Raw genomic sequence first — 16,605 nt, 5'->3', positions numbered from 1 at the left:
ATAAATAAATAAACATTAAAAAAATAAACCCAAATTAAAAACAAAACAAAACAAAATACACAGGGAACCCACACAGCTGAGGAACTGGGGTGGGGGGAAAGTGATCTGATTAAAATGCGCAGATGAATTGAACAGACATTTTTCCAAATAAGAGATACAAATGGAACAAATACATGAAAAGATGCTTGGCATTACTAATCACCAGGAAAATGCAAATCAAAGCCATAACGAGACACCACCTCACTTGTCAGAGTGGCTATGATCAAAAAGACAGAAGATAACAAGTGTGGGCAAGGATGTGGAGAAAAGGGAACCCTTGTATACTGTATAAATTGGCACAGTCACAGTGGAAAACAATATGAGACTCCCTCCAAATTAAAATACAACTACCATATGACCCAGAAATCACACTTTTGGGTACATATCCAAAGAAAATGAAATCAGGATCTGGAAGACATATTTACATTCCTATATTCATGGCAACATTATTCTCTGCAGCCATCATGTGGAAACAACCTAAGTGTCCATTAATGGGATGAATGGATAATGAAAGATGTGGTATAATGGGATATTATTCAGCCATGAGAAAAAAGGAAATATTTTCCACAACATAGATGGACCTTGAGGGCATTATGTGAAGTGAAGTAAGTCAGACAGGGAGGGACAAATATATGTGGAATACAAGAAAAGCTAAACTTACAGAAACAGAGGGTAAAATGGTAGTTGCCTGGAGAGGGGAGTAGGGGAAATGGGGAGATGTTGGTCACAGAGTACAAACTTCTTGTAAGATGAGTAAAGTCTGGGGGTCTCATGTACAGCATGACGACCATAATTAACAATACTATATTATATATTCGAATAGTGCTTAGAGAGTACATCTTTTTTTTTTAAAATGTTTTTATTTATTTTTGAGATAGAGGGACAGAGTGTGATTGGAGGAGGGGCAGAGAGAGGGAGACACAGAATCTGAAGCAGGCTCCAGGCTCTGAGCAGTCAGCAAAGAGCCCGATGTGGGGCTCGATCCCATGAACTGTGAGATCATGACCTGAGCCAAAGTCGGACACTTAACAGACTGAGTCACCCAGGTGTTCCAGGACTTTGAATTTTATTTTTATTTATTTATTTTTTTTTTTAATTTTTTTTTTTTTAATTTTTTTTCCCAACGTTTTTTATTTATTTTTGGGACAGAGAGAGACAGAGCATGAACGGGGGAGGGGCAGAGAGAGAGGGAGACACAGAATCGGAAACAGGCTCCAGGCTCCGAGCCATCAGCCCAGAGCCTGACACGGGGCTCGAACTCACGGACCGCGAGATCGTGACCTGGCTGAAGTCGGACGCTTAACCGACTGCGCCACCCAGGCGCCCCAGGACTTTGAATTTTAGAACTGGGATCGTGCTGAGTAGCCCAGGATAAGTTGGTCACCCTAGATCTCACCTTCTAGGCTCTGAGAGATGTTTGTCACAAGAAGGGATTTGCAGAGGCTTACTCCTCTAGGGTCTCATGCGACTCCTTTCATGAAACCGGGGGGCTCAGTGGTTCTCTTCCTACTTTCACCATGTGCCTTTGCTCTTCTCAGAAACCTGTGGCCCCTGCAGAGAACACTGTCTAGTAAGACTCAAGGAAGGAGAAACCAAGGATTGATTTTGTTTTCTTTCTCTCCCACTCTGAGGCTTTTTCTGTTTCCAGTTCCCATGTGAGTCTGGGAAGAGCAGACGTCCAAAGGTCCAATCAGTCACCAACCCCCTTCCCGTCAACAGTGCTTCTGGTGCTCACAACCACTAAATCAGAATTAATTTAATAATTCTGGATCTTGCATTTATATCGCCCATTGCTTCAAAACCTCTTTGAGAACGATCCCTGAAAGAGAAACAAAATAATTCTAGCTATCGATGGATTTCTTTAACTTTCTGTTTTGAATGCATTTCAAGAGAAATTTCCAGTTGATTTCACTGAGGTTTTTAAAGTCATTGCCTGCAGCAGATGCGTGTGCTGCCTTCCCATAATCCCTCACTCTTGCTTCCTCAGGGCATGGCTGTCCAACTTCCAACTGGCAGCACCTGCCTTTCTTTGTTGAGAGTTGTCCCTGGTCTCCCCCCCCCCCCAAAAAAAAATCACGTGAGGTGACCCAGAAGTGCAGAGGAATTAACATCTGCAAGGAGCAGCCCCCGATCCATGACTGAGCTGTAGTAGAAACAGCCTATAGCTCCCTTGCCTTCCAGCAGAATAACGCTGAGGCCTGAGTTTCCAGCTGGCTCCAAATTTCCCCTGTGGGATTAAGGTTCAGGTGCCCCCCGTGGTAGCTTTGCTTGATGATACAGCCCTGGTTGGCTGTCTTCCCTTTCCTGTCTCACTTCCCCACTCACCCACCAGTGTTTTCTTCATTTCGCTGGGAAGCTGCCTGTTCTCTAGGCTCTGTGTCAGGTTCTGCTTCTGAGGAAACCCAAACTACAGCTCTCCCGGTTACAAACCCAGAGCAGGTTGTTTTCTTTCAGAGCACGCTGTTTGTTTCTTCAGAGCACTTACCACGATGTAAGATTATTGGTGTTGTTGTTTTTTTTAAACCAATTTATTTATTTTGAGAGAGAGAGCATGTGTGACTGGGAGAGGGGCAGAGAGAGAGGGAGAGAGAGAGAATCCCAAACAGGCTGTGCACTGTGAGCACTGAGTCCAATGCAGGGCTCGATCTCACGAACCGGGAGATCATGACCTGAGCTGAAGGCAAGAGCCGGATGCTTAGCCAACTGAGCCACCCAGGCGCCGCACAATGTAAGATTACTGTGTTTACTTGGGTATTAACTCTCTCCCTAACAAGGTAAGCTACGTGAGTTTAGTCTATGTCCATGTTCCTCAAGCCTTTCTCCTTCGAACCCTTGCAGAGCTTTGCATACAGCAGGCGCTCAATAAATGGTTGTTCAATGAATGGATGAAAGAGTGAATTTGAAGCAAACTGACTCAAAACCAGGAGATCTACAACCAGCTTACCCAATTATGTTTCAAGGAACACACACACACGGTATGTGTGTGTCTACACCAAGCTTGTCTAATAAATGATATGCAAGAATATCCTCCGGTCGAAACTGGAACCTGAGCCACTAGACTGACGTTTTCATCATTTAAAAGCAGTTATTACCTACATTATTCCCAATCACAGAGGCTTCCTGGGATCATTACAGTACTGTGCGTACGACACAGCTGTGAAAAGCATTCCGCATGCCCGCCTCTGGCAGACACTGTCCATGTCTGTGCGTGTGAAATGGGAAGAATAGGACCCTTGTCTCTGACGGAGGTTGAGGGCATCCTCAAGGACGTAACATCTATAATCACAACCGGCTTTCCAGAAGAGATCCCTATTTCCGTAAAGCACTTGGGTACCTGCAGGGTACCCGAAGCATCTGTTTTCAGGATACCGGCCAGCTTGTTTGACAAGTCAGGCTGCTTAAAGACAAAGAGCCTGGAGTGCAGGGAAAGCAATTAAGGAATAGGCCGAAGTGTGAAGCCACAGGCCCGGATGGACGAAGCTTGAAGAGGGTGTAAGGGCAGAAGTCCAGCTCGGTTCACTGGCTCCCACCATGGTTCCTAGGATACTTTCTCCTCTTCTTTCAGGATCCTAAAAACAAATCCCACCCCTTGCCTCATGCAGAGCAACGTTTACTTTTTTCTTTCTTTATTTACATTTTTTAAATGTTTATTTATTTATTTTTTTTGAGAGAGAGACAGAGTGCAAGTGGGGGGGGGGGTGGGCAGACAGAGAGGGAGACACGGAATCTGAAGCAGGCTCCAGGCTCCAAGCTGGAGCCCCACGTGTGGCTTGAACTCACGGACCGCGAGATCATGACCTGAGCTGAAGTTGGATGCTTAACTGCCTGAGCCACCCAGACACCTTCTTTATTTCTTAATACCTTCCAACACCCAGGCCCACAGAACCTCCTCCATTTACATGGCTGTGTAAAGTGGAGGTCCCCAGAAGTAGAGTCTGAGACAGGGATTCACGTGCACAGGACATATTCGGTATGTGCTCTCAGGGGGAGACTTGAAAGGGAAAGAGAGAAGCAGATAAGGTGGACAGAGGGGCTGAGAGAGAATATGATCTCAGCTGGGGTCCAGCTTCAGCCCGATCCAGTGGGGAGCTCAGGAGTATGAGCTCAGGAGTCGGTCCCACTCTGAGACAGGCGGCCAGTGTTTGAATCCCTTTGTCAGTCACTCATTGTTGTGGGGCTGTCCTGGGCTGCCACCTTGTAGCAAGTCAGCTCTCCTCTGGCTGAGGGTATCATTTTGGAGAGGGGACAGCTGTGAACCATAAGAGGTCTACACTCACTTCTACCCTTCACTTCTCAGTACTACAGTACTGAGGTGATGGGGGCACCAATTGAATAATGGGGTCTGAAATGGGTATCGAGAGCAGTTAAAATGGGGGTATGGAGTTACTTTGCAAAATGGAGGCACCGAAGAGGACTTAGGTCTTGGAATCTCCAACATGCTCATTTGTAATTATGCATCCCCCCTTCTGCACGTCTTTGGATGAATGGATTAAAAGCTATAAGAAGAATCCTATACTGTCCGTCTTTTTTTTTTTTTAATTTTTTAATTTTTTAATTTTAAAATTTACATCCAAGTTAGTTAGCATATAGTGCAACAATAATTTCAGGAGTAGATTCCTTAGTGCCCCTGACGCATTCAGCCCATCCCCCCTCCCACACCCCTTCCAGTAACCCTCTGTTTGTCCTCCATATTGAAGAGTCTCTTCTGTTTTGTCCCCCTCCCTGTTTTTATATTATTTTTGCTTCCCTTCCCTTATGTTCATCTATTTTGTCTCTTAAAGTCCTCATATGAATGAAGTCACATGATATTTGTCTTTCTCTGACTGACTAATTTCGCTTAGCACAATACCCTAGTTCCATCCACATTGTTGCAAGTGGCAAGATTTCATTCTTTTTGATTCCTGAGTAATACTCCATTGTATATACACCACATATACATACCACATCTTCTTTATCCATTCATCCATTGATGGACATTTGGGCTCTTTCCATACTTTGGCTATTGTCAATAGCGCTGCTATAAACATGGGGGTGCATGCGCCCCTTTGAAACAGCACACCTATATCCCTTAGATAAACACCTAGTAGTGCAATTGCTGGTTCATAGGGTAGTTCTATTTTTAAATTTTTGAGAACCTCCATACTGTTTTCCAGAGTGGCTGCGCCGGTTTGCAATCCCACCAACAATGCAAAAGAGATCCTCTTTCTCCACATCCTCGCCAACATCTGTTGTTGCCTGAGTTGTTAATGTTAGCCATTCTGACAGGTGTGAGGTGGTATCTCATTGTGGTTTTCATTTGTATTTCCCTGATGATGAGTGATGTTGAGCATTTTTTCATGTGTCTGTTGGCCATCTGGATGTCTGCTTTGGAAAAGTGTCTATTCATGTATTTTGCCTATTTCTTCACTGGATTATTTGTTTTTGTGAGTGTTGATTTGATAAGTTCTTTATAGATTTTTGGATACTAACCCTTTATCTAATATGTCATTTGTAAATATCTTCTCCCATTCCATTGGTTGTCTTTTAATTTTGCTGATTGTTTTCTTCTCTGTGCAGAAGCTTTTTATTTTGATGAGGTCCCAATAGTTCATTTTTGCTTTTATTTCCCTTGCCTCTGGAGACGTGTTGAGTAAGAAGTTTCTGTGGCCAAGGTCAAAGAGGTTTTGCCTGATTTCTCCTCTAGGATTTTGATGGCTTCCTGTCTTTCACCCATTTTGAGTTTCTTTTTGTGTATGCTGTAAGAAAGGGGTCCAGGTTCATTTTTCGGCATGTTGCTGTCCATTTTTTCCCAGCACCATTTGCTGAAAAGACTGTCTTTATTCCATTGGACATTCTTTCCTGCTTTGTCAAAGATTAGGTGGCCATACGTTTGTGGGTCCATTTCTGGGTTCTCTATTCTGTTGCATTGATCTGAGTATCTGTTTTTGTTCCAGTACCATACTATCTTGAGGATTACAGCTTTGTGATACAGCTTGAAGTCAGGATTGTGATGCCTGCAGCTTTGGTTTTCTTTTTCAAGATTGCTTTGGCTATTTGGGTCTTTTCTGGTTCCATACAAATTTTAGGATTGTTTGTGCTAGCTCTGTAAAGAATGCTGGTGTTATTTTGATAGGGATTGCATATACCATCCATCTATATGCCACCTATATACTGACTTCTATAATCATGCATTTGTCACTCATATCAAAAACAAAAACTGCCTGAAACTTTGACTATGTCCCATCCTAGCTAATATTAGTTGAGTGCTTACTCTGTGCTTGCCACGGATCTAAGATTTTTTCTTTTTTTAATTTTTTTTAACGTTTATTTATTTTTGAGACAGAGAGAGACAGAGCATGAACAGGGGAGGAGCAGAGAGAGAGGGAGACACAGAATCTGAAACAGGCTCCAGGCTCTGAGCTGTCAGCACAGAGCCCGATGCGGGGCTCGAACTCACGGACCGTGAGATCATGACCTGAGCTGAAGTCGGACGCTTAACCGACCGAGCCACCCAGGCACCCCTGATCTAAGATTTTTATATGGGGGCACCTGGGTGGCTCACTTGGTTGAGCAGCTGACTCTTGATTTTGGTTCAGGTCGTGATCCCAGGGTTGTGGTACTATGCTGCTTGGGATTCTCTGTCTTTATCTCCCCCTGCTCCTCTCCCCTACTTTCACACTCTCTCTCTAAAATAAGAAATTTTAAAAAATATGTTAAGATCTTTATGTGTTATATGACCTAGCTCTTCCACAAACAGAGGAGGTACTATTGGCCCCAAAGTAAACTGCTCTGGAACAGAGTAGAAGAGGTCAGACTTCCAAATTCCTTTTCTAAAAACCAATATAACTCAGATACCCAAACCTGACAAAGAGCACACGAAGGAAGGAAGAAAAAAAGGAAGGAAGGAAGTAGTAGATCAATTTCACTTATAAATAGGGACAAAATCCTACAGGCAGGAAAAATTTAAGAATTCTTTTATCACTGTAACTATATAACACATATATGTAATATAACTAATACCCAATATGATTAGATAAGAGAAAGAACAAGAGGTATAAATCATAGGATATTAGAAAGGCACAGGCAAAAATATTACTATATGTAGATCTTGTAATTTTATATCTGAGAATTTAAGAGAATCCATTGTATTTTACAATTCAGTGATCATATTTTTTTTCCTTGAAGGCATTTTTTTTCCTGATCTAGATTTCTTTCTATATCCTTTGTTTTAAATTTTACACTTACAGTGGCGTTATGTTGTTGTATTTGAGTCTTTTGAACTAAGCAGGGAGGAAAGCAGTGAATTCTCACTTAAAATGCTGATGGCAGGAAAATTATTCACTGTGCTGAGAGGTAGGTATCTGAAGCCTGAAGCTGACTGATCCACTCTCCCCTTTTCAAACTATTTCCATGATTGGTGGATATTTTAGATTTTAGGCTAATTTACATATTAGTGAAATATAGTATTGCTACATGTGTCCCTTTCTATTAATAGGGCCAAAGTAAGTTGTTGCGTTTTTTTTTTTCTGACTGCTAGAAGGGAAAAAAAGGAGAAATTGTATACTAGCTTTGGTTGTTGTGATTTCTTATTTGTTTGTTTGTTTGTTTGTTTAAAGTAGGCTCCATGCCCAACATGGGGCTTGAACTCATGAACTCTGAGATGAAGAGTCATAAGCTCTACCACTGAGTCAGCCAGGCCCCCCTACTTGCTGTGATTTTGATGCTAATGTCAACTCCCTACTACATTAAACTGGAAAGATTTTGAAGGCAATATACATCTCAGCTGGGAAGCCTAAAGGAGGACTAAACAGAAGGAGTGTGGGATGGTAAGGAAGCAAGTAATCTTGCAGAGTATTTTCAATTCTCAAAAAAAAAAAAAATACATTTGAAAGTAAGCTTTGCCACAACAGGAAATATTAGAACTATTCCAAATGTCCATTAAACATATCATCAACCTGTCTGAGCAAAGCTAGGATTGCTTCCTGGGAAGCAGTAATATTTCCAGAAAATAAAAATGTAAACATTCTTTTTGCCTAATTCCTCTAATATGGGGAATTAGCAATTAATTACAAACATAATAGAAGGGCTTATTAAAAAGATGGAAAGTATCAGGATGCAACTCTTTTCCTGGTTCCTCCACTTATTGGCTTCATGAGCCTAGAAAAGTTACTTAACTTCACTGAGCCCGTGGTTTGCATCTTAAAATGAAAAGAGTATATATAGTATGCCACTTTTTGTGTAAGAGAAATAATGAAATAATAACACTATGTATGTATCTGTATATTTTTGCAAAAGGAAACACGGGAAGGATTGTTGGAGAAAGTCATTGAGAGGATGTGACCGCTGGTTGACCCAGAAGCTGGACGCGGGTGGGGTAGGGAGCAGGGGCTAGGGGGTGGGGGAGCAGTTGGAATTTTCTCACCCCAGCTGCTGTCCTTGGAATGTACACTCTCCCCAGCCTTCCCACAATGGGAGCCGTTTTCAAGGACGCAGTCTTCAGATAGTGATGTGATTTTGAGACCATCTGCAAGGTATATGTGACTCAATCCTGATAAGCCTCTATATACACTTTTAAGATTCTGGTGGGGAGGCATGGGGATCTACTGGTCTTGTAGCCACCAGAGACAAGCATCATAAGTAAGTCCCTTTTGCTTATTAAATCACCACCCTTTCTCCTTGCCCTCCATGTATGGAGCCAGTTTGTGAACTGACAACGATAAACCAAAAACTAATGGGATTGTTTACCTAAAGGAGGTGGATGTGAATGGGGTGGATGGGTTGGGGGCAATAACTCATATTCCTCTGCGTATCTGGTTTTGGATAGTTTTGACTTTTGGAACCATGGTGGTGTTTCATAATAAACAACAAGTAAAATTTAAAAAAAAATTACCAAGGATAAGAAGGGAAACCCTAAAATAGAATAAACAAAACCAAATGTATTTAATTATACTTCAAATGAATAACATAACCAAACTGAAGAGGGGAAAAAAAGAAATAACCAAGGTAACAGTATTTTGACTAGATACCCTCAATCTGAAATTAATAAAAAACTTAAGTAAATATTGAATTCTAGTTAGTAAGTTTCTTTTTTCCCCCACCATTGTGTGTTAGCAATTCTAATACTGCTTTTTATACATTCTAAGATTGAGCAAATAAGTCAATATATTAAGGATGGAGAAGGTACGATCAAAGCTGTGGTTTTGGATTGGAATTGAAAGCATCAGCACAAACTTGTGGTTTCTGATATAGAGATACATTGATAGGTGATAGATAGAGATGAAGAGATGCGTATATTTACATGTACATACATACATTTCCTAGCTCTGTCCACTGTGAGTCTGGAAGCTATGATACAGCAGTAGTAGTAAATACATCTGATGCCCAGATTGTAGTTGCTAAATTTCTTCTAATGAAGAAAACCAGAAGTCCTTGGAGAAATGGCTGATGCCAGGGCTGGGGCTGGGAGCGTAAAGGATAAACCTTGACATTTTGTCATGCCATGTTGACATAAAAGCTAAGGTAGAGGAGCACACCAGGCCAAATAGGGGACGATGTGAGGACCAAACAGAATAATGGCAGTAATAGATTAGAACACATGAATTGGGAAAAAAAATCCATGAGTCCATAGTGACACCCCAAAATAGAGATAAACAAGGAAAGACCTTTTCTTTAGAGAAGAAAGCTGGCTAACAGATAGAGAAGAAATAATAGAAATTAGGGAGGAAAATCACCATCTTGTAACCTGAGTGTCATAACTGATTTAGGCAAGAATTCACAATGGATGCTGATATCATTTGTTGATAAGTTATTGGGAAACAGAATATTCAAATGGTTTCAAGTTATCCACAAACTACTCATTTGCAAAGGGAAAAATTTACCTTCTAATGGGAGACACAGGATACTACTTTTGCTTAAGAGAGGTATTTACAGCAACCAAGATCAAATAACATACATAAAAGGACAAGGAATAGGAGAGAGGCCAGTTCGCTCATCTGATATACAAGATTATAGCATAGAACTTTGTCATTGCAACAATACAAGAAATAGGAATATGAGATGCGAATATTCTTCTGAAAAGATTAAACTCTGCGTGTAGCTGGTATGGCTATATGTCTAGAAATTCAGGAGAATCAAATGAAAAGCTATTGTAACCAATAAGACGATTCAATAAGGTAGCCAGAAACATAACCGACAATTTAAAAATTCAATCATTTTCTATACATCGGAAAATGTTAATAGAGAAAGATTGATTCACAAAGGAAACCAAAGCTAACAAATGACACTGAATATGTGCAAGACTTGTGTGAAGGAAACTATTCAATTACCCAGAAGGACGCAGACCATCAAGATCCCAATGGGACGAGTCGATAATGTAACGTTAACCGTTCTTTCCAAATTATTCCATGATTTAATTCAATGCAGTGTTAATCAAAGTCCTCAAAGTAATTTTCCAGGTCTGTTTTCTCAGATGACAAAATTAACAAAGATTGCCTATATATTTTTGAATAGCTTTAGTGACGTGAAATTTACAAACATAAGGTTAACTTGTTAAAGTGTACAGCTCAGTTTTTAGTATTTAGAGAGCTGTGCAACCATCATCAAAATCTAAGTTTAGGACATTCTCATCATCCCAAACAGAAATGTGGTATCCATTTTCAGTTGCATTTTTAAAATGATAGCTTTCTTGAGATATAATTCACATACCATAAAGTTCATCTTTTTAAAGTATCAATTCAGTGATTTTTAGTGCATGACAAAGTTGCTCATAGATTGCCACTAATTCCAAAACATTTTCATCACTCCGGAAAGAAACCTCAAGTCCATTAGCGGTCACTCTCTATCTGTTCCTCCAACCATCCCTGGCAACCACTCATCTAACTCTTTCTCCACGGATTTGTCTATTCTGGACATTTCCCTGTAAATGGAATCATACAGTAGTGCCTTTTTGTGTCTGGCTTCTTTTGAAAAAAGAAGAAATGGAAGAATTTTGCCTGATATTAAAACATACTGTAAACAGCACAGAATTTTGGTAGACATAGAAAAGCATATCCCGATGATTAGTGATGTTCAGCAGTTTTTCACGTGTTTACTGGCCATCTGTATGTCTTCTTTGGGAAAGTGTCTATTCAGGTCCTTGGTTGCCAGAGGGGAGGAGTGTGGGATAATGGGTGAAACAGATAAAGAGGATTTAGAGTACACTTATCTTGATGAGCACTGTGTAATGAATGTATAGAATTGTTGAATCATTACATTGTACATCTGAAACTAATATAACACTGTATGTAAATTATACAGAAAGAAAGATGGGGTGTCTGGGTGGCTCAGTCGGTTAAGCGTCCGACTTCGGCTCAGGTCATGATCTCAGGGTTTGTGGATTCAAGCCCCGCGTCAGGTTCTGTGCTGACAGCTCAGAGCCTGGAGCCTGCTTCGGATTCTGTGTCTCCTCCTCTCTGTGCCCCTCCCGTGCTCATGCTCTGTCTCTCTCTGTCTCTCAATAATAAATAAATGTTTAAAAATTTTTTAAAAAAAATTATACAGACAGAACAAAAGAAAGAAAAAAAAGAAAGAGAAAATAATGAATCTCTCCCTCCCTCCCTCCCCCTCTCTCTCTCTCTCTCGCACACACACGCACACACACGCACACACACACACGCACACACACACACGCACACACACACGTGCGCGCACACACACACAGCAGCGACCACCACTTTACACATGATAATGGTGGCAGTTCAAGCCAATGGGAGAGAATGTTAATACATGATGTTAGAATAAAAAGTGACATTAGGGCAAATAAAAGTAAATACGGAAGAAACAAATTTAGAGCCTTCTCTCATGTCACACACAAAATTGAATTACTATTAAATATTTAAACGCCATAAAGCTTCAGGGAAGTATTATTATTATTAAGGCGGCAGAAGCTGTTCCTCACAAGGTATAAAACACATAAGATATATGTAAAAGGTTGACAAATTTGAAAACACCGAAATTCAAATTTCTGTAATAAATTGAACGATAATCCGAAAACTAAAACATTCATAAAGCCATATCGACACAAAGGAATGACTGAAGAATAAAGAAATAAGTGGTGAAGGGGAAAACCTTAACAGAAGAATTTCATATAATAAATGGAGATTCTTTCCCCTCTTCCAGGCAGCGGAGCTTAATTTCCTTCCCCTTAAAGTGTAAGCTGGATTTAGTGATCTGCTTCTAACAAACAGAGATCGGAAAAGGAAAAATAATGACTCTGCAATGGAGAAATCTGGCAGACACCGTCTTCAGTGAGTGATGAAGGCTAGCGTCGCCAGTGGAAGGTCATGTGGATATTATGTACCCCCGATATGATGCGGTGACAAGGGCACTTCACCTCCAAGGTGTTCTTCCCCCAAGTCAGATTGTGAGAAAATGCCAGAGAAACCCAAACTGAGAACATTCTACAAAATACAGATAAACACTCACCAGAAGTATCAACGTCATGAAAAATAAAGACTGAGAAATTGTCATAGATTGGAGGCAGCAAAGGATACATGATAACCAAATGCATCAGGGTGTCCTGGATGAGATCTGGGACCAGAAAAGGGCCAGTCGTGTGAAATCTGGTGGAATCTGAATGAAGCCTGTAATTTAGCTAATACTATTGTACCAATGTTAATTTCTTAGTTTTTGACAAATACACAATGATTATATAAGATATTCATATTAGAAGAAGCTGGGTGAAGAGTATACAGGAAGGAACTCTTTGTCCTATCTTGCAACTTTTCTGTAAATCTAAAATTATCTCAAGACTTAAAAATGTTTAAAAGCTTGATAATAATGAAGAATCCACACCACAAAAAGAGACAATATTATAATGACAGAACAGAAAGAAAATTATACATACATACATACATACATACATACATACATAAAAAGCCCCTAAAAATCAATAAAAGGCAAACAGTCTGGTACAGAACTGGACAGAGAATGTGAAATGGAGGGGTTCCTGGGTGGCTCACTCAGTTAAGTTTCCGACTTCAGCTCAGGTCATGATCTCACAGTTTGTGAGTTCCAGCCCCTAACTGGGCTCTCTGCCATCAGCATGGAGCCTGCTTGGGATGCCCTCTGCCCCTCACTCTCTGCTCCCCCCTCTCCAGCTCATGTGTGCTCTCTCAAAAATAAATAAACATTTTTAAAAAAGAATATGATGGAAAACAAACACAGAAAGAAATTCCTATGACTGATATTTCTATGAGAAAATTCTAAATAATCAGAAAAATGCAAATCAAAACAAAAAGATATGGCATATGCCAACACAGATGGCAAAAAATGAAAAGAATGCTAATAATGGGGACTGGGGGGCATGGAAACTTACTTTTTACAGCTGACGGGAGTGTAAATTGGGGCAACGTCTTTTGAAGGCAATTGGCAACATCTATCGAGCTTTTAACTTGGGATAGTCTTTATTCACAACTCAACCATTGGGAAAATATTCTGGAGAAATGCTCTCACTCATACACAAGTGTATACACACAAGGATAATCATTAGAAATCTGGTTTATAAAATCATAAATGCTCTAAATGTCCACAGAGGAAGGTATTCAGAAAATTGACAACAATGTAAATGTCTAAAAAAGAGCATTTAGGGGCATCCGGGTAGCTCAGTCAGTTAAGCGTCTGACTTCAGCTCAGGTCATGATCTCACAGCACATGTGTTCAAGCCCTGAGTCAGGCTTTGTGCTGCCAGCTCAGAGCCTGGAGCCCGCTTCGGATTTGTCTCTCTCTCTCTGCCCCTCCCCTGATTATGCTCTGTCTGTCTCTGTCTCTCAAAAATAAATAAGCATTAAAAAATTTTTAAAAAGAGAATTTAAATTAAATAAGTGTATGAATATATGAAATATCATGCAACTCTAAAAAGGAGGGAAGAGATAGAGAGGTAGATAATAGACGAATAGATAGATAAATAAAAAGAAATGATAGATATGTGCTTATTGTCTTTTCTTCCTTTGACGCGACTATGGGCCCTGTGATTTCAGAAATATAAGCAACAAGAGGGATGAGTGAAACAAATAACGTACTTATTTTGTATCAAGCGTACTCTTTACGAATACCTGAGCTTTGTTGACTTTGGGAAGGGCAGTCTGTCTCCTTGTCTTTAATGATCTTGAAATAGAAAGAATATATGATCATTATTTTGACCTCAAATGAAATCAAGATGCTCCGCATTCTGAGTAATGCTGGGAGAAGGCTAACATTTTTGTGTGTCTGTTTGGTGTTGCACAGATACGTGCTCATTGTTTTGCAGGAGTGTGCCTCTGTGCGTGTATCTGGTATTTTGTGTGTGTGTGTCGAAGTGCGTTTGTGTGTCTGGGTTATAAGGAGGTGCTGCTTCTCACCAGTCCAAGAACTGTGTAAATCCTCTGCTGTCCTTGTCTCCCTGGTCCCCTATTTCCACCCATGACAGCTGCATTGGCATAGGAACGTTTTGTTCTGGCCAAATGATTGTGCGCAAATGGCAGTATTAATGTTTTTGGAGCAGGTATGTGCCAAACTCTACCAAGGATAAAGGGGAAAGAATGTTTTCATGCCCTGTCTACAACCACTATCCAGGCAGGGCTCAACTTAAAATATTTTATTCTCCCTACAAATCAGAAAAAACAATCTTTGTCAGACAATGTATCTCACTTAGAGGTTCAAAAAATACAGCCATTCAATCCATACCAGGGGATACTATTCATCAATAAAATAGCCCCAACTTCTGATATTGACTGCCACACGAATAAACCTCAAAAACATTATGTTCAGTGAAAGAAGCCAAATGCCAAAGACCACATATTCTGGTTCCACTTACACTAAATGTCCAGAAATGACAAATCTGTAGAAACGGAAAGTAGATTAGTGTTGCTTGAGGTTCAGGGGTGAGAATAGGGAACGTTTGCAGTATATATCTTTTGGGAGTGATCAAAATATTCTAGGAGTGGATTGTGGTGATGTTTGCACAGCTTTGTAAATTTACTAAAAATCGCTGTACACTTAAAATGGGTGAGTGTGATGTTATGTAAACTATACCTCAATAAAGTAGCTAAAGATATTTATACAATCTTAAACAGAACAGTCAGACGATGCTGAATTTACAGCATCTACGGGGTCTATGTGGTACTCAATGTGTCACTGACTACAACTAGACTACGTCCCATATCCACTGAATGAGAGTTGCTGTGGTTTCTCATCTGACGGCTTACTTATCCATCGGAAAGTGCTCAAAGGCCACAGTGGCAGGAGGTTGCCTTTAGCCATGGGCACACGGAAGCCCTTGCCTTCACATACTGCCCTCTCCAACCCCTTACATACACCAATCAATATACAACCAAACAACTAAAAGAGAGGAACAACCATCGATGTTGATAGACACAGAGGCTTGGACAAGGTAGGCAAAAGCATAGCTCAGGATCATCACTCACATTAATATTGGGCAAAGAACAAGCCCAGTTAGAATTGTCCAACTTATAACTTGAATAACAAGCAGGAACATCCACAAAACTAAGGACTAAACAGCTTGCAAGAGAAAGATGGAGAAAACATATGGATTACTGCAACAGATCCATACCCCCATCACAGAGGCAGAGCCATGGCCCAAGCCGAGCCATTCTGTTCTTTGTAAAAAAAAATTTTTAATGTTTATTTATTTTTGAGAGAGAGACAGAATGTGAGTGGGGGAAGGGCAGAGAGAGAGGGAGACACAGAATCTGAAACAGGCTCCAGGCTCTAGCTGTCCACACAGAGCCCGACATGGGGCTCAAACCCACAAACCGCGAGATCATGACCTGAGCTGAAGTCGGACCCTCAGTCAACTGAGCCACCCAGGCACCCCTGAGCCATTCTGTTCTTAACCTTTTGACCACACTCACTGATGTAGGGATAGGAATGTAATCAGGCTACCTCCTAAACACTCCTTTCTCCCTCTAGCTAGAGAGAAAGTATTTTGTCTCCCACGATGAAGGGTTTGAACGAGGGCCTGTAGGAACCAGGTATACCATGAGAGAGAAGGAAATTAATCCAATGATAGAAGTAGAGGCAGGAGACAGAGAGGCTGCCGATGGCATTATGCCCCTAAATCCAGCTCCAACCCTGCCCCTCCTGCAGTTTGGTTATGTGAGCCAATAAATTTCCCATTTGTACTTAAACTGGTTTGTTTCCATCAGTCGTAACCAGAATCTTTTCTAATATAAACTCACACCGGAAAAAAGAATCAATGACAACAGGGACTCAATGAAACAGGAGTTAAAGAGGAGACACAGCACTTCAAAGAAGCAATAAAGCAACAGAATGGGATGTAGAGGTAGCTAGCAGGATAAATTAAAGAGACGGAAAAGAAACCGAAAACCGCCTCAAAGCTAAACATTAAAACAAGAAACAGCAAGAAGTAGGATTGACCAAACAGGAAAGTGTATCAGGGATATGGAGTGCAAGCTTGAGGGTGAAAAATCACAGAGAAAAATTACAGAAGGATTAATAAAGCAATTTTTTTCTGAGATAAAAAGGCCCGCATCTGTAGAGGGAAGGGATCCACAGATCCCAAGAAGGGATAGAGCCATCACCAACCTTTAA

This window comes from Panthera pardus, unplaced genomic scaffold, assembly GCF_024362965.1.
Source record: "Panthera pardus isolate Hobbes unplaced genomic scaffold, ASM2436296v1 HiC_scaffold_16, whole genome shotgun sequence".
Taxonomy (NCBI): Eukaryota; Metazoa; Chordata; class Mammalia; order Carnivora; family Felidae; genus Panthera; species Panthera pardus.
The sequence above is the reverse complement of the archived record's forward strand: the minus strand, read 5'-3'. Positions refer to the sequence as shown.